The 17,151-nt window shown below is 57.4% G+C and overlaps 5 non-coding genes across 5 annotated transcripts; 3 read left to right on the forward strand and 2 right to left on the reverse strand.

Annotated features, from left to right (window-relative positions):
- Positions 1-13,496: 13,496 nt before the first annotated feature.
- On the forward strand, positions 13,497-13,659 carry LOC134544788 (U1 spliceosomal RNA). Its single transcript, XR_010078045.1, has one exon. It is a non-coding gene; the product is annotated as a U1 spliceosomal RNA (small nuclear RNA).
- A 299-nt stretch (positions 13,660-13,958) lies between these two features.
- Positions 13,959-14,078, reverse strand: LOC134544826 (U5 spliceosomal RNA). Its single transcript, XR_010078082.1, has one exon. It is a non-coding gene; the product is annotated as a U5 spliceosomal RNA (small nuclear RNA).
- A 543-nt stretch (positions 14,079-14,621) lies between these two features.
- LOC134544789 (U1 spliceosomal RNA) lies at positions 14,622-14,784 on the forward strand. The gene has a single exon (XR_010078046.1). It is a non-coding gene; the product is annotated as a U1 spliceosomal RNA (small nuclear RNA).
- A 299-nt stretch (positions 14,785-15,083) lies between these two features.
- On the reverse strand, positions 15,084-15,203 carry LOC134544827 (U5 spliceosomal RNA). Its single transcript, XR_010078083.1, has one exon. It is a non-coding gene; the product is annotated as a U5 spliceosomal RNA (small nuclear RNA).
- Positions 15,204-15,746: 543 nt separating this feature from the next.
- Positions 15,747-15,909, forward strand: LOC134544790 (U1 spliceosomal RNA). The gene has a single exon (XR_010078047.1). It is a non-coding gene; the product is annotated as a U1 spliceosomal RNA (small nuclear RNA).
- The last annotated feature ends 1,242 nt before the right edge of the window (positions 15,910-17,151 follow it).

The following is a 17,151-nucleotide window of genomic DNA, read 5'->3' on the forward strand; positions in this document are numbered from 1 at the left end:
AAGAACTAGATCTACACAAGAGCACTCCTGGTGGTCGACTCAGGAACTAGCAGCAGCAGGTCTCGGCGGCTCGCTGAAATTGCTGAAAGGAAACCAGTTAGTTAATGGCCAAAAGTGCTCAGATTTGCTTCAAAAAGCTTTTAAAAAATTCCCCTGAACAGTTTGATGCCTTTGAAGGGAAACCAGAGCACGGTTGAAACTTTGAAAATCCGGACTATATAGGAAAAATGTGCGGACCACCACTAATGGTGAAAATAGCGTACGGTCGTGCAGCCTGAAGCCGCGAATCGTCCGAAAATCGCCTCGTGGGACACGGCACTCGATATTTCGTGAAACCCTAGGTATGTTGCTAATGGAAAAAAGTTCCCCTCTCGACTGTGCCGTGGTGCCCGCCTTTTTGCCGAGGCGGACGCGACGACCCGAGTGCCGCCACGCGGCAAACGGTGTAACCAAGTGCCGCCACGCGGCAAACGGGGTAACCAAATGCACGCGGCGGTCGACCGTCGCCGTGGGTACAGAAACAAAGGAAACGAGGTGCGAGTAGAAACGGGCAGTTGTAGGAAGAAATTGTATTTGCATTGTTGGTGTGTACTGTCATGTAGTGTGATGAACTGGCACGGGAGTGTTATGTCTGGGGAAAGAGCTGTTTCGGAGGTAGAAGTACATAACCTCAAAACACGTTGATGAGGTGGTCCGAGCTCCAAGTGAAATAGAAAAGCGAAACACTGCGCAGCATACTTACCTGGCTGGGGGCTCCGATCGCGGCCCAACGGCGAGAAGTAAGCGATTGAGTATGATGTTCAAAGAGAATAGTTAGGGACCAGTAAGTATATTAGCTATACCAGGGGTTCGCATAGGAACCAAACTCCCTCCCTGTTACACACTTTGCCGATTACCGTTATTTTGCATCAAGTTCCTCGTTCTTCCACCGCGCGGCAGCACTGTCTCCGACTGTGCTGCCGCCTGGCGACGCGTCGGCGAACTCGCTGCTCTCCATCTGCTGATCGCCATGCTCCGACTTCGGAGCATTCTGGATTTTCATCATGCTGGCCTTTAACTTCGTTGCTGTTTTTCTCTTGCTGTTCTGTCTTCCTTGTCGTGCTGCCTGCCTGCGCACGGCCTGTGATTTTTGCTTTTTGCTGTTCCTCGCCATTTTTCATCATTAATTGCTGCTTCGTTTCCTTGTTCGCGCTGCTTGCTTGCGCGCGCGCCATCGTTGCTGTTTTCTGCCGCCTGGTGGCGACTTTCCGTACTGCTCGAGGTTTAATGGTAACCCGATTTGTGTGTAAAATCGCTGTTTTCTGCTTTGTTCTTGTTGCTGCCTGCCACCTCGTGGCGCTTTTGTCAACTGCTTGCGGTTTAACTCTTGTCTGTTTTCTGCGTAAAATTGTGGTTTTTGGTTTTGTTATTGCTGCTGTCTGTTCTGTTGTGCGGCGTGTTTTTGGTCTTTGCTGCTCTTTTTTCTCGTACTTTTCGTGTCTTTTTGTCTGTTTTGTGCCTTGTGCGCTTGCTTTTTTCGACATTTTGCTGACTTTGTACTTTTGTATTTTCTATTATGGCTGATCGTTTTTCGACATCTCGCCCAACTGTTGGTCGGTCTGTTGACCCTCGGGTTCGCAAGACATACCTGAAATGTTCTCCGGATGCTGCCGGCCAGAGGCGCACTTTGACACGGCCTCGCAGCACCGCCCCTCCGCGGCGCCCTTCTGTGTCCAGCCCTCGGCCTGATGTTCCTGTGGTTCTTGCTGTCCCCCCTTCTGTCGACCGAGCTGCCGCTGCGTCCGGTTACGCTGGTCCTGCTGCCACGACTGCGCTGACCGTGCTGGCGTCCCTCACCACCACCACGACCACGACCACGACTTGCTCTTCGCCGCTGTCTGCCTCGCGGGTCGCGGCGGCGCTTCTGCCCATGTCTGACGAGCTGTGGACTCTGACGGCGGGCAACCTGTCCGACTCCGACTCTTCCCAGCACTCGGGGCAGCGGACCCCCAGTTCTGCAGGCCGCTCTTCGCCCTCTGGCTCGCAGCACAGTCAGGCTGACGTGCTGCCCTCGCAGCCCATTGGCCCTCTTCATCGCCCTGCTGCGGTGCCGCCTCCTGTTGCGGCCTCTCCTGCTCCTGCGACACTCAGTTATTCGCCTGGTCCTGTGCTGCCCCAGGGGTTCCTTGCAGGTATTCCGCGCGCGGAGCACGCCGTGGTGGACGTGTCTGCCTTCGGCCTTACCCCGCCTGCTGCGCCTGTTGTCACGCTGGCTGCTCCTGAGCCTCGTCCTGGACCTCCTGTCTCGCCGATAGTCTCCGCGGCTGGTGCTGCCTGTTCTGTGGTGCTCGGCTCTACTCCCGCCTCTGAGGCCGATTCGGACGCTGGACGCGTCCGTCTGGGCAAGCGGCGCACGGAGCCCACTCCTGCCAACTTTTCCTGGGCTGAGGACCCCATTGTCGAGTCGCTGCCTCTTGCTGCGGTTGCTGCGCCACCTTCCAGCCCGCCTAGTGACCCGCCTCCGAAGCTGCAGCGCGGCAAGGTTGGTCCCCGTCACCACGCCAAGACTTCCGGTCGCAGTGCCTCGCCGCCTCTCATGGCGCCGCCTCCTCCTGTGTCGGACCGTGCCATGCCGACTAGCACGCCTGCCGCTGGTGGGGCTGACCACAGTGCCAGTCGCTCTTCTTCTCGCTCCTCTTCGGTTCGAGGCCGCCGTCGACAGTCTTCACCCCGTCGTCGCGGGCCCCTGCACTCCTCCCAGGAGGCTGGCCCCTCGACTCGCACGCCTGCGCCGTCCTCGTCTCAATCTCTCCCGGACTCTGCTGCTCCTGGGGCTCGGCCGCCGACCAGGTCGAAGAAGCCGCCCCTGATTGTGTGCCGCGGTGGGCTCTCCCCATCTGCGCTCAAGGACATGGCGACATTACGCGCGCAGTTCACTGCCGACTTCAAAGCGACGCACTATGCGAGCTCCTCGACGTTCCAAATGGCCAACAAGGATGATCACTTTCGCATGTGCCAACACTTGCGTGCTCTGGGCAGGCGCTTTCACACCTGGACTTGTGCCGAAGATCGAAACGCCCGTGTCATCCTCCGTCGGCTGCACATTGACACGCCCACCGAGGATATTTCGGAGGCTTTGACTGAGCGCGGCATCCCCCACCACTCGGTGGTCCGCCTGCAGTCGCGCCAGGAATTTCCTGAGCCGCTGCCGCTGTTCCTGGTCGTGCTGCAGGGCATGGGTCCGCTCCACAAGGCCCTCCAACTTACCAACCTGTGTGGTGTCGGCGTCACTGTGGAACCGTTTCGTGGGGGTGGTCGCCTTGTACAATGTTTTCGGTGCCAGCACTTTGGCCACACGACCCACGGCTGTGATGAGGCCCTGCGCTGCGTGCGCTGCGGTGGCGAACATGCTTCCCGCGACTGTCGGCGCCCTGCTTCCGAGCCCGCGACGTGCTGCAATTGTGACGGCGACCATCCCGCCAATTACTCCAAGTGCCCTCATCGCCTCCGCAAGCTGGCATCTCTGGAGCAGCGGAAAGAACAGCAGCAGGCCCGGCGTCCCGAGCAGGCGCCTCCCCCTTCTACCTTCAGTGGTGGCCGGCGTGTCGCAGGCACCTCTTTTGCTGCGGCTGTCTCTGGGCCCTCGCCTACTTCTTCTGTTCACCGGCCCTCTTTTGCTGAGGATCCGCCTACTGCTGACGTGCTGCGGGAGCTGCTCGACATGCTCCGCAGTTTAGATGTGTGCTCTTGGCTCCGCAAGCTCGCCGCTCATGTCCGCTCCTTTCTCCAGGCGCCCACCTTGTCTGCGAAGTTTGAGGTCTTGCTGCTGGCGTCCGCCGATCTGCTTGCTGCGTCGTCTGGTGCTGCCGCTCCTCCCGCTGCTTCTTCTCGCCGATGACTGCACACGTCATGACGTGGAACGCCCGCTCGCTGTGCCTTCGTGCTGCCGACTTTGCCGACCTCCTTCGTGTCCACCGCCCGGCTATTGTTGGTGTTACCGAGACCTGGCTCACAGACGGCTCGCGCTTCCAGGTCCCTGGTTACGCGGCCCATCGGGCCGACCGCGCGTCCGGCCTTCGTGGTGGGGTTGCAGTCTTTGTCCGTTCGGACCTACGGCACCATCGTCGCGCGCTGCCGCCGTTGACGAACATGGAGGCAGTCGCTGTCCAGATCACCGGTGTTGTCCAGCCGTTCACCTTCTGCTGCGTCTATTCGGCACCGCACAAGGCCTTTCCTGTGCCGGCGTTCGCCACCTTGCTGCGCCTGGACCGACACTGCGTCATTGCGGGCGACTGCAATTGTCGGCATGTTCACTGGGGCTGCGCCACCACCGACTTTCGTGGCCGTGGTCTCTACAGGCTGGTGTGCGAGGCTGGTCTGTCGCTGTTTGCTCCGTCGTCACCCACGTACTTCCCGACGCGGGCGGCTCAACACCCGTCTGTCCTGGACTTTTTTCTGTCCACTGGTGTGCCTGTGCTCAACGTCGCGACTCGTCTCGCCCTCGACTCTGACCACCTGCCCGTCTTTGGTGAGCTCCAGCTCGAGCGCGATTTTGGCGGCTTGCAGGAGCGCCTCGACTTCCGCCGGGCTGACTGGCCGTCCTATCGCCGTTGTTTGGATGCTCACCTTGACCTGTCTGCGGTTCCGCGCACTCCTCACGCTCTCGACGAGGCTGCCGCGGACTTTGCGGCTCTCCTTACCATGGCTGCTGCTGAGGCTGTTCCGGTCTGCCGTGCCCCCCGCTCTGGCCCGCCGATGCCGCGCGAGCTCCGCCACCTTCTTACGCTGCGCAACCGCGCTCGCGGCCGCTGGCAGCGCAACCGGGGTGACCGCCTCCTTGCTGAATACCACGAACTCAAGTCTGAGGTTCGCCGCGCAGTTGCAGCCTGGCGGGCGCAGGTACAGCTCGCCCGCATTCAGGCCCTTTCGCTGACTCGTGGCACTGTGTGGACTTTCCTGCGGAAGCTGCGTGCGACTCGCACCACGGTGCCGCCTCTTTGCGTGGATGGAGCCCTGCTGGAAGACCCGGCCGCCAAAGCTGCAGCCCTGGCCGCCCGCTTTCACGAGACGTTTCAGCCCCGTGCTTCTTCTGCTCTCCGTGCTGCACCCCAGCTTGCTGCCTCGACCCCTGTGGACGAAGACCCGTTCCACGGCCACTTGCTGGCCACTCCTCGGGAAGTGGGTCGTGCCATTGGAGGTTTGCGCAGCCGTGTCGCACCTGGTCTTGACGGTGTTCAGGCGCCGCTTTTGCACCATTTGTCGCGGAGGGGCCTCGTGTACTTCACGCAGCTCTTGAACGCCATCCTTCTCCTCCAGCACTATCCGGCCCCCTGGAAGACGGCGGTGGTGGTGCCAGTTCCGAAGAAGGGGCAGGATGTACGGCTGCTCACCGGCCACCGGCCTATCTCCTTGCTGTCGGTCCTCTCCAAGGTGGCGGAGAAGATACTGTTAGCTCGCCTGCGCCTCCTTGTTGACCGTCTGGATCTGCTGCCACCTACGCAGTTTGGCTTTCGGAAGCGTCATTCGGCTCTTCACTCCTTGGCGGTCGTCGTGGATGACGTCACCCGAGCCTTCAACTGCCACGAACACTCGGTCTTGGTCCTGTTGGACTTGTCTCGTGCATTTGACTGCATCAGTCACTCGCTCCTCCTGGCCAAGCTCCGCACCTTCGGCTTTCCGGAGCGCTTCCTCGCCATCTTGCGTAGCTTCCTCTCCGGCCGTACTTTCCGGGTGCGCGTGGACTTTGCTTTGTCCGCGCCGTACGCCGTTGCCGCCGGTGTGCCTCAAGGGGCCCTGCTGAGTCCACTGTTGTTCGCCCTGTTCGTGGCTGATGTTCCTGTGCTGCCCGCTGCCAAGATCCTGCAGTACGCGGACGACACTGCACTTCTACTTACCGGGCCCGATGCGCTCCTGCTGGGTGCTCGTGCGCAGACCTGCCTTCGGTCGATTGCCACTTACCTGCAGTCGTGGGGCCTCCTGCCGAACCCGCAGAAGACGAATGCCATCTTCTTCTCCAAGCGCCGCAGTCGCCCGCCACCTCCGCTGACTCTGCTGGGCACCGTCCTCCCGTGGACGCGGTCTGCGCTGTACTTGGGGCTCCACCTGGACTCGTCGCTCACCTGGAACGAACACATCTCGCACATGGCCGGCCGCGCTCGCACGGCCATGCAAGCTCTCCGGCCCGTCCTTTCGCCGCGCAGTACTCTCCCTCTGGACATGCGGGTCCGCCTCTGGCAGGCGCTTGTGCTGCCCATCCTGCTCTACGGTTGCGTGGTATGGGCGTACGTGCCACCTTTCACCTTTCGGCCGATCCGCTCTACCTACCGTTGGTGCCTGCGGTACCTGCTCGCCACTCCCCATCGGACAGCCGCCGCCCGCATGCACGAACTTGCTGGCGTCGCTCCGCCCGAAGAAGTTGTCCGCCGCCTGGCCTCTGCTTTTTTCCGCCGTGCTGGCCGGCACCTGAACCCGGTCATCAACTCCCTGGCGGTTTACGACCCCTCTGTGGCCCACCCTCACCGCCGCATCAGGGACTTTGAATTGGCCGAGCCGCCCTAATGTTGATGTTTAACACTTTGCGGACTTGTTTAACTGTTACTGTACCTGTTCTTGTCGCTTTTGTATCGTGTGTTTGTTTTTAACGTTTGTTCTCTTATCTTATATTCTTTTGCTTGCTGTGTAATTGCCATGTTCACTGTTACTCTACTTATTTATGTCCGCTAATCGGCATGTTATTTAACCACTTTGCTGCCTGTATTTAATCATGTACTCTAGGTTTTTTCTATGTTAATCATTTTTTCCTAGTTAATAATTGTTTTTGCTGCTGTGTATGTATCTATATTTAGCTGTTAAGTTTATTATTATTTAGAATTCTGTAAGCGCGCAAAAGCGCAGGGTCGCTGGGACGCGCGGTTCCCTTCGGCAGTCGGGTGCTGTGATGTACCATGTTCTAGCATGTAAGAAAAAAAAAAAAAAAAAAAAAAAAAAAAAAAAAAAAAAAAAAAAAAAAAAAAAAAAAAAAAAAAAAAAAAAAAAAAAAAAAAAAAAAAAAACTTGCACTTCGGTTGAGCTGACCTCTGCGATTACCCCAAATGTGGGTAACTCGGGCGCGTAATTTTTGGTAGTCGGGACTGCGTTCGCGCTGTCCCGGTGAAAAAATTTCAACTTAGTAGTTGTGAAGTAGTGTTAAGAATTATGTACAGTGAAGTGTAATTTTTTTTTTTTTTTTCATCTGTGTATGGTATGTAATGCATTCGTAGGTCTCAAGTTTACGGTGCCTTGGCGAACAACCCCACCGTCTTGAAAGTGCGGAAGGAAGGTACGTAATTGTGCATGGTAATAGTTGAAAAAAGAAAAAAAAAATTCCCATGAACGATACTTGTCCAATTCGATTTTTCAGATTTCCCCCTCCCCGCCTCACCCCCGGGCCCAGTGGTTTAACGGTAACCGGCCCAGTGTGTAAACACTGGGCACAACAAAAAATTGTTTAAAGACTCATCAAATGTTCCCCTCCACGGAAATCTTTAGTTTTTTTTTTTTTTTTTTTTTTTTTTTTTTTTTTTTTTTTTTTTTTTTTTTTTTTTTTTTTAAAAAAAAAAAAAAAATTTTTTAAAAAAAAAAAAAAAAAAAAGTGGGGCCCCTAGGGGCCCACACACAAAAACATCATTTAATACATAAAGATACATACAAGGCAGTTGACAAGAACACTGTACAGAACATAAACACAAAGACGAAGAACATGACGATGCTGGACCCCGCCAACACGGAGGTTCTTGAAGGTCCCGGCTACTTGTTGGGTGGAGGGGGGGTGAGGGACTGCTGGGGGTGAAGAGATGCTGATCCAGGAGCCGCGCAGCTGATGGAGGCCGCGCGGAGAAAACGGCGATGCTGATGACGATGGGAAGAAGACGGAGTGGCGATGTAGATGGTGAACTATGGTGGCGGGTCCGCGGAGGCTACCGGTGGACGTGGAGGTCTACGCCGTCATCTACCGGGCCCACCGGCCGCCGGGACGTCGTCAGCGTCGTCGTCGGAGTCGTCGCGTAAGTGGTCAGTCGAAAAGAGCGGTCGTCGTGGGTGGGGTGCAGGAGGCAGCGGCTCCGCAAGTTGAAGGATGAGGGGGTTGTCGCTGCGTCGGCATCGGCGTAGGAAGTAAGTTGTCATGGAGCGAAGGAGAGGGTGAAGGTGGGGCAGGCCGGAGTCTGCCAGGAGAGTCAGCCTGGAGGTGGCGCGGGGGAGTCCGAGAAGGAGACGAATCCCCAGGAAGTAGGTGCGGGTAATGGGGCGAAGGTTGAAACGGGATGAATGAACCCACACGGGGGATGCGTAGGTGAAGCGTGGGATGACGTAGGAACGAAATGCGGTGATGCGAACCGGGAGGGGGGTGCCAGATGAGGGTCGCAGTATCGGTGCCAGCTGCGCCAAGACCGCCCTGGATTGAGTCTTCATGGAAGCAAGGTGCGGGATGAAAGTGAAGGTACTGTCCAGGGTCACCCCCAGATAGCGGACCTCGGGTGACCAGGGGATGGCAGTGCTGGAAACTCGTGGGGGGTGGTCCTGGCGTGGGTGGATGCGTGAGAAGAGAATGGATTGGGTCTTCGAGCAGTTCAGCCCGATGCCGTGCGCGAGGAACTGAGTAGAGAGTGATGTGAGCCCGCGGCTCAGGCGGTCGCCGAGCATTCGCTCGGAGACGGAGGAAGCGAGGAGGCAAGTGTCATCGGCGTACTGAACCAGGTGAGTACCAGGTGGTGGTTGCAGGTCGGCGATGTGAAGGGTGAAGAGAAGGGGTGAAAGGATGGCGCCCTGGGGGACGCCGGCCATGATGTGACGGGGGTCGGAGAGTTCGCCCTCCACCCGAACCCGGAAGGTACGACCCCCCAGGAACGAGCAGACGAGGCGTATGAGATGAGGTGGAAGGTCGGTGGCGGAGAGACGGTGAATGAGTTGTGAATGGGGCACGGAATCAAATGCCCGGGCAAGGTCCAGAAGCACCATGCCCGTGTGTTGGCGCCGTGCGAAACCTTGGACAGCCAGCACCTCCACACGGGCGATGGCGTGGGAGGTGGAGTGACGTTTGCGGAAACCGAACTGGTGATGGGGGAGAAGATGCAAGAGGTTGACGTGAAGGAGAAGGCGTGTGAGAATGGTCCGCTCTGCGACCTTAGAGATGATGGGTAGAAGAGAAATGGGGCGGTACGATGATGGTAGGGAAGGGGGCTTCCCGGGTTTGGGTATGGGTGAGACAATGGCCACTTTCCAAGGGGTGGGGAAATGACAGAGAAGGAACATCGCGTTGATGATGCGGGTAAGGAAGACCGTCGCCTTCCGAGGAAGAGCACGGAGGACGGGTGCAGGCAGAGAGTCGGAACCGGGGGCAGAAGGGGGCTTGAGACGGAGGAGGAGTGTGCGCACCTCCGATGGCGTGGCGAGAGGGAATGGCAGAGAGTCCGGAAGAACGGGCAGAGTGACGTGATGTGCGAGGGGGGGGGGTGTGTCCCCGTCGTCCGAAGACTCGGAGGAGAGGGTGGGGGGGTCAGCGGAGGCAAACGTGGTCGCGAGGTAGGCAGCGACCGCCTCCGATCGCTCAGGGGCAGTCTCCGCCACCCCGGCCGGGTGGGTGAGTGGGGGAATAGTGGTGGGGACCGATCGGAGGCGCCGGACGTAGGTCCACAGAGAGCCGGATGCAGAGGCGAGGGAGCCGAGACGCCGGGTCTCCAAATGCGCCTTCCACGCCGCGACCATCCGGCGGCACCGGCCCCGCAGCAGGAGGAACACCATCCGTGTCAACGGGGACCGGTTGGCCTGCCACAGGCCGCGGAAGCGGTCGCGCAGGACCACGGCGTCACGCAGGTAAGGCGGGAAGGGGGTGATGCGGGTACTTGGAGTGGCCAGCGGAATGTGAGCGGAGGCGGCCGCAGAGACGGCCCGGGTGAATGACACGACGTTGGCGTCGAGACGGTCGGGGGTGTCGAAGGGGAGGGTGAGGTCGAGTGATGATGAGAGGGTGGTCTGGAACCCATTCCAGTCGGCGTTGCGGAAGTCGAAGCGGGGAAGGTGCGGGTTGGAATGGGGGTAGAAGTGAAGGGAGCCGAGGACGGGCAGGTGATCCGAGGCCCCGGCGGTGAGCGTGGTGAGACCAGAGATGATGGGGAGCGGTGTGGTGAGGGCGAGGTCGATGATACTGGGATGACGGTGGTGCTGAGCGGGGAAGAATGTGGGGGTGGCGGGGGCGCAGATGGAGAGGTTAGTACGCCGGAGGAGCTGACGGAGGGAGCTGCCACGGCGGTTGGCCGCGACGCAGCCCCAGTAGGGATGGGTGGCGTTGAAGTCCCCGGCCAGCACGACATGGGCATCGAGCCGACCGAGGGCGACAACGGCGGCAGAGGGGAAGGCAAATTGGGGTGGGAGATACACGGAGACTAGAGTCAGGGAGTAGGGCTGTCCGAACAGGCGCACGGCCACAGCCTCAGTCGCGGGTGAAGGTGGAATGTGTCGGCGGTGATGGGTGAAGGTGTCGCGCACCAGGAGTGCCACCCCACCCCCCCGACCATCACGGTCGGAGCGGTGGACGGCATATCCCGGGACGCGGAGGGGTACAGCGGGGGTCAGCCAGGTCTCTGATAGGAACACGACATCGGGTGAGTGCTCGTCGACGAGGTGAAGGAAGTCGAGAAGCTTAGGGAGCAAAGAAAAGGCGTTCCAGACTAGGAGCTTAAGGGGCGGCGGGGGATCCATCGAAGAGACCCAGAAGCGCTTGGAGGAGCACCTCGAATCTCTCCGAAGGGGACTTGGCATGGGACAGGGCGGTCAGGGTGCGGCGAATGAAGGGAAAGTACTGCCGAAACAGCTGGATGAGGTCACGTATGATCGTGGTGAATGAAGTGTCGTCAGCGTCCGGTCGGTGAGATGAGGGGTCCTGAGGTGCAGATGGAGATGGCCCGTCGCGGGAGGGGAACAGGGTGGCGGCGGCGGAACCGCGCCGAGTCCAGGCGTTGGAGGTGACGGCGGGAAAGGCACGAGCGTCGGTCAAGTTTGGCGGCCGCGGTCGCGGTGCCGGGGTGGCCTCAGGCTGTTGTCGGGGGGGGTGGCGTCTGAGGTAGGCCTGGTTCACCCGGCAGTCCATGGAAGTCGCGAAGTGCGCCTCGCCGCAATTGACGCACTTCGGAGTCGTCGATGTGCACTCGCGGGACCGGTGGGGCCCGGCACACTTGAAACAGGCCACCGGCCTCTCGCAGCGTGTGGATGGGTGGCCGGCCTGCTGGCACCGGTAACACTGCGGGACCCGCCCGCCGCCACGATAGCGTTCGACGGAGACCACCCAGCAGCCCAGGGAGCGTAGAGCCAGGAAGGGAGCTGCCTCCCCCAGGTGGTGAGTATTAACCAGGAACGGACGGGTCGTGGCGGTGTCGGTGACGCGGAGCGGAGTGACGGAAGCAACGGGTAGGTCCAGGTCGAGGAGGGCGGCGTGCACCTCCTCGGGGGTAGTGGTGAGTGGGAGACGCTTCAGGACGAGTCGGTCCCCCTTCTCGTCCTGTCGCAGGTGCGTGAAAGGCTGATGGCCGAGCTGGGTGAGGTGGTTGTATAGGAAGGTGTGATCAGCGGCGTTAGAAGTGTAAAAGGAGGTGCGGCCGTCGACGGAGGTGATGGATAGCTTGCCAGAAAGGAGCGACTGAAACGATTGGGCCAGGGTGAAGGGGCTGGTGGTGATGGGGAGGCGGCAGCCGATGGGCGGCATGCGGGTAGGCTTGACGGTGGCGGCGGCGGAGGCAGATGCGGGGGCGGCAGCAGGTTGGGTGGGAGGCCGGGTGCGGGGTCCAGGTGCAGATGCGGAGGTGGATGGTCGAGGCGACGGCTGACGAGCAGCGGAGGTCGATGGCTGAGTCGCGGCGGTCGTAGTCGGTCGGGGGGTGGTGCGGCGGGTGAGGTGTGAGATGCGGGATGACGTGGATGGTGCAGGTGACGAGTCCCGGGACGAGGTCCCCTCCTCGCCGGCGGAGTCGAGCTCGAGGGCGCCAAACCGGTTGGAGATGGAGGTGCGGTCCTCGGCGCGCCCCATCCTCGGCCGCTTCACCGTCCGGCGGGGGAGGCTGAAGCCGGTGTCCATCGGCACGTCCCGGGGGGCCGCAGGCTCGACAGGGATGAGTGGCAGTGAGGGGGAAGGCGCTGAGAATGGTGAGGAGATGGGGTGAGAAGCAGAGGGGGTGAAAGTGCAAACTGTCGTGGTCGTCATGGTGGTGGTCGTGGTGGTGAGGGTTGCTGCCATGGTGACGTCCGGGGTGAAGGGGGTGTCGGAGCAGAAGCCAGGTGGCACCATCTGGAGATGCCTGGACTCCGACACCTTCGTGCAGCGCTCCTGGGTGCGGATCCCGGTCCGGCTGGGGGTGGGGGGCGGCGAGCATCCCTCTGTTCCAGCATCGCCCGAGGCACCCGTCCGGTCTCGGTGGCCACCAGGAGGCCTGGTGTAGTCCCTCAATGGCGGTTGGAGTCGGCCCTCAAAGTCGGAGTCCCCCAGGGGCGGGTCCTCCCCGGACCCCCCCTCGGCCATGCCGACGAGAAACAATCAAGTCGGCAGGCCAAGAGCCACACCCGGGAGGAACTACTCTTCTCGGCCACCTGGTGACAGCCCCAGGAAGCAGCAGCAGCAGTCAGCAGTCAGTTAAAGGTGGAAGAAGATGGAGTGAATATAATAGGAGTGATGCTGAGTAGAACTTGTAAATAAAAAGAAAATAATAATTAGTGGAACCCGAGGGTTGAATTTATTTCTGCAGAGTCCCCCCAGCAATGCCCAGGGGGGGACCCTGTTGCTTGCTGCTGAGAGTTACCAGATCCGGATATGCACCCAGCAGCAAGTCTTCGCACCAGAAACGACTGGTCGGATTATAAAAGCACGCGAGGAAAACTCGAATTAACTAAGGAAATCCCTGCAAACCACTCAGAGTAGCACCTAAGAGCAGTTTGAAGGGAAACCAGAGCACGGTTGAAACTTTGAAAATCCGGACTATATAGGAAAAATGTGCGGACCACCACTAATGGTGAAAATAGCGTACGGTCGTGCAGCCTGAAGCCGCGAATCGTCCGAAAATCGCCTCGTGGGACACGGCACTCGATATTTCGTGAAACCCTAGGTATGTTGCTAATGGAAAAAAGTTCCCCTCTCGACTGTGCCGTGGTGCCCGCCTTTTTGCCGAGGCGGACGCGACGACCCGAGTGCCGCCACGCGGCAAACGGTGTAACCAAGTGCCGCCACGCGGCAAACGGGGTAACCAAATGCACGCGGCGGTCGACCGTCGCCGTGGGTACAGAAACAAAGGAAACGAGGTGCGAGTAGAAACGGGCAGTTGTAGGAAGAAATTGTATTTGCATTGTTGGTGTGTACTGTCATGTAGTGTGATGAACTGGCACGGGAGTGTTATGTCTGGGGAAAGAGCTGTTTCGGAGGTAGAAGTACATAACCTCAAAACACGTTGATGAGGTGGTCCGAGCTCCAAGTGAAATAGAAAAGCGAAACACTGCGCAGCATACTTACCTGGCGTAGGGGCTACCCTGATCAAGCAGGGGGTTCCCCCAGGGTGAGGCTCTTCCCTTGCACTTCGGTTGAGCTGACCTCTGCGATTACCCCAAATGTGGGTAACTCGGGCGCGTAATTTTTGGTAGTCGGGACTGCGTTCGCGCTGTCCCGGTGAAAAAATTTCAACTTAGTAGTTGTGAAGTAGTGTTAAGAATTATGTACAGTGAAGTGTAATTTTTTTTTTTTTTTTCATCTGTGTATGGTATGTAATGCATTCGTAGGTCTCAAGTTTACGGTGCCTTGGCGAACAACCCCACCGTCTTGAAAGTGCGGAAGGAAGGTACGTAATTGTGCATGGTAATAGTTGAAAAAAGAAAAAAAAAATTCCCATGAACGATACTTGTCCAATTCGATTTTTCAGATTTCCCCCTCCCCGCCTCACCCCCGGGCCCAGTGGTTTAACGGTAACCGGCCCAGTGTGTAAACACTGGGCACAACAAAAAATTGTTTAAAGACTCATCAAATGTTCCCCTCCACGGAAATCTTTAGTAAAAGGCGAAAGATTTATGCGTTTGAAGGGAAACCAGAGCACGGTTGAAACTTTGAAAATCCGGACTATATAGGAAAAATGTGCGGACCACCACTAATGGTGAAAATAGCGTACGGTCGTGCAGCCTGAAGCCGCGAATCGTCCGAAAATCGCCTCGTGGGACACGGCACTCGATATTTCGTGAAACCCTAGGTATGTTGCTAATGGAAAAAAGTTCCCCTCTCGACTGTGCCGTGGTGCCCGCCTTTTTGCCGAGGCGGACGCGACGACCCGAGTGCCGCCACGCGGCAAACGGTGTAACCAAGTGCCGCCACGCGGCAAACGGGGTAACCAAATGCACGCGGCGGTCGACCGTCGCCGTGGGTACAGAAACAAAGGAAACGAGGTGCGAGTAGAAACGGGCAGTTGTAGGAAGAAATTGTATTTGCATTGTTGGTGTGTACTGTCATGTAGTGTGATGAACTGGCACGGGAGTGTTATGTCTGGGGAAAGAGCTGTTTCGGAGGTAGAAGTACATAACCTCAAAACACGTTGATGAGGTGGTCCGAGCTCCAAGTGAAATAGAAAAGCGAAACACTGCGCAGCATACTTACCTGGCGTAGGGGCTACCCTGATCAAGCAGGGGGTTCCCCCAGGGTGAGGCTCTTCCCTTGCACTTCGGTTGAGCTGACCTCTGCGATTACCCCAAATGTGGGTAACTCGGGCGCGTAATTTTTGGTAGTCGGGACTGCGTTCGCGCTGTCCCGGTGAAAAAATTTCAACTTAGTAGTTGTGAAGTAGTGTTAAGAATTATGTACAGTGAAGTGTAATTTTTTTTTTTTTTTTCATCTGTGTATGGTATGTAATGCATTCGTAGGTCTCAAGTTTACGGTGCCTTGGCGAACAACCCCACCGTCTTGAAAGTGCGGAAGGAAGGTACGTAATTGTGCATGGTAATAGTTGAAAAAAGAAAAAAAAAATTCCCATGAACGATACTTGTCCAATTCGATTTTTCAGATTTCCCCCTCCCCGCCTCACCCCCGGGCCCAGTGGTTTAACGGTAACCGGCCCAGTGTGTAAACACTGGGCACAACAAAAAATTGTTTAAAGACTCATCAAATGTTCCCCTCCACGGAAATCTTTAGTAAAAGGCGAAAGATTTATGCGTTTGAAGGGAAACCAGAGCACGGTTGAAACTTTGAAAATCCGGACTATATAGGAAAAATGTGCGGACCACCACTAATGGTGAAAATAGCGTACGGTCGTGCAGCCTGAAGCCGCGAATCGTCCGAAAATCGCCTCGTGGGACACGGCACTCGATATTTCGTGAAACCCTAGGTATGTTGCTAATGGAAAAAAGTTCCCCTCTCGACTGTGCCGTGGTGCCCGCCTTTTTGCCGAGGCGGACGCGACGACCCGAGTGCCGCCACGCGGCAAACGGTGTAACCAAGTGCCGCCACGCGGCAAACGGGGTAACCAAATGCACGCGGCGGTCGACCGTCGCCGTGGGTACAGAAACAAAGGAAACGAGGTGCGAGTAGAAACGGGCAGTTGTAGGAAGAAATTGTATTTGCATTGTTGGTGTGTACTGTCATGTAGTGTGATGAACTGGCACGGGAGTGTTATGTCTGGGGAAAGAGCTGTTTCGGAGGTAGAAGTACATAACCTCAAAACACGTTGATGAGGTGGTCCGAGCTCCAAGTGAAATAGAAAAGCGAAACACTGCGCAGCATACTTACCTGGCGTAGGGGCTACCCTGATCAAGCAGGGGGTTCCCCCAGGGTGAGGCTCTTCCCTTGCACTTCGGTTGAGCTGACCTCTGCGATTACCCCAAATGTGGGTAACTCGGGCGCGTAATTTTTGGTAGTCGGGACTGCGTTCGCGCTGTCCCGGTGAAAAAATTTCAACTTAGTAGTTGTGAAGTAGTGTTAAGAATTATGTACAGTGAAGTGTAATTTTTTTTTTTTTTTTCATCTGTGTATGGTATGTAATGCATTCGTAGGTCTCAAGTTTACGGTGCCTTGGCGAACAACCCCACCGTCTTGAAAGTGCGGAAGGAAGGTACGTAATTGTGCATGGTAATAGTTGAAAAAAGAAAAAAAAAATTCCCATGAACGATACTTGTCCAATTCGATTTTTCAGATTTCCCCCTCCCCGCCTCACCCCCGGGCCCAGTGGTTTAACGGTAACCGGCCCAGTGTGTAAACACTGGGCACAACAAAAAATTGTTTAAAGACTCATCAAATGTTCCCCTCCACGGAAATCTTTAGTTTTTTTTTTTTTTTTTTTTTTTTTTTTTTTTTTTTTTTTACAAAGGGAACTCCCACTGAAGGGAGTTACCCACCAAAAAATTCATCTTTAATATAAAAAGCGGATACAGGTGAACACAAATAAAACACAACATAGAACACGAATACATGGCCACAAGGGCGAATGGTGACAATCTTTATTCAACACTGACGAAACGGGGCCCCTCCGACGATACCGTCCTAGAGGTCCAGCTGCTTGTTGGGCGGCGAATCTTCTGTGGGCTGCCGGGGGCGACTCGGGGCGCAGAAGGTGCCGGGCCGCAGATGAAGACGGTCCGGAGCAGTGGCGATGTTAGGCAGTAGTTCACTGAGAGCAGAGATCTTGATGGGATGATGCCTGGTAACATTCCTCAGAGCCAACCGTGGACGTGGTGATCACCGTCGTCAGCTGCCGGGCCCACCAGCCGCGACTGCACCAGCGTCAACGTCATCAGGGTCAGGGCGTCTCAAATGATCGTAGGTAAAGAGCGGTCGGCGGGGGTGAGGGGCGTCAGGCAGGGGCTCTGCAAGGAGTCGGATCAGGGGGTTGTCAGAACGCCGGCAGTGGCGGAGAAACTTCTTAGTCACCTTGCAGAGCAGCCCGTGTAAGTGCGGGAGCCCAGTCTGGTCCAGGAGGGTCTGTCGTAAGGTGGCGCGAGGGAGACCGAGCAGGAGGCGGGCACCGAGAAAGTAGGACCGGGTGATCGGACGGAGGTTGTACAGAGAGGAGTGGACCCAAGCCGGGCACGCGTAGAGGAAGTGGGGAAGAACAAAGGAACGGTAGGCAGTCACACGAACGTCGAGAGGGGTGCCGGATGTCGGTCTGAGTATGGTGGCCAGCTGAGCCA

The sequence above is a fragment of the Bacillus rossius genome, unplaced genomic scaffold, assembly GCF_032445375.1.
Source record: "Bacillus rossius redtenbacheri isolate Brsri unplaced genomic scaffold, Brsri_v3 Brsri_v3_scf50, whole genome shotgun sequence".
Lineage (NCBI taxonomy): Eukaryota > Metazoa > Arthropoda > Insecta > Phasmatodea > Bacillidae > Bacillus > Bacillus rossius.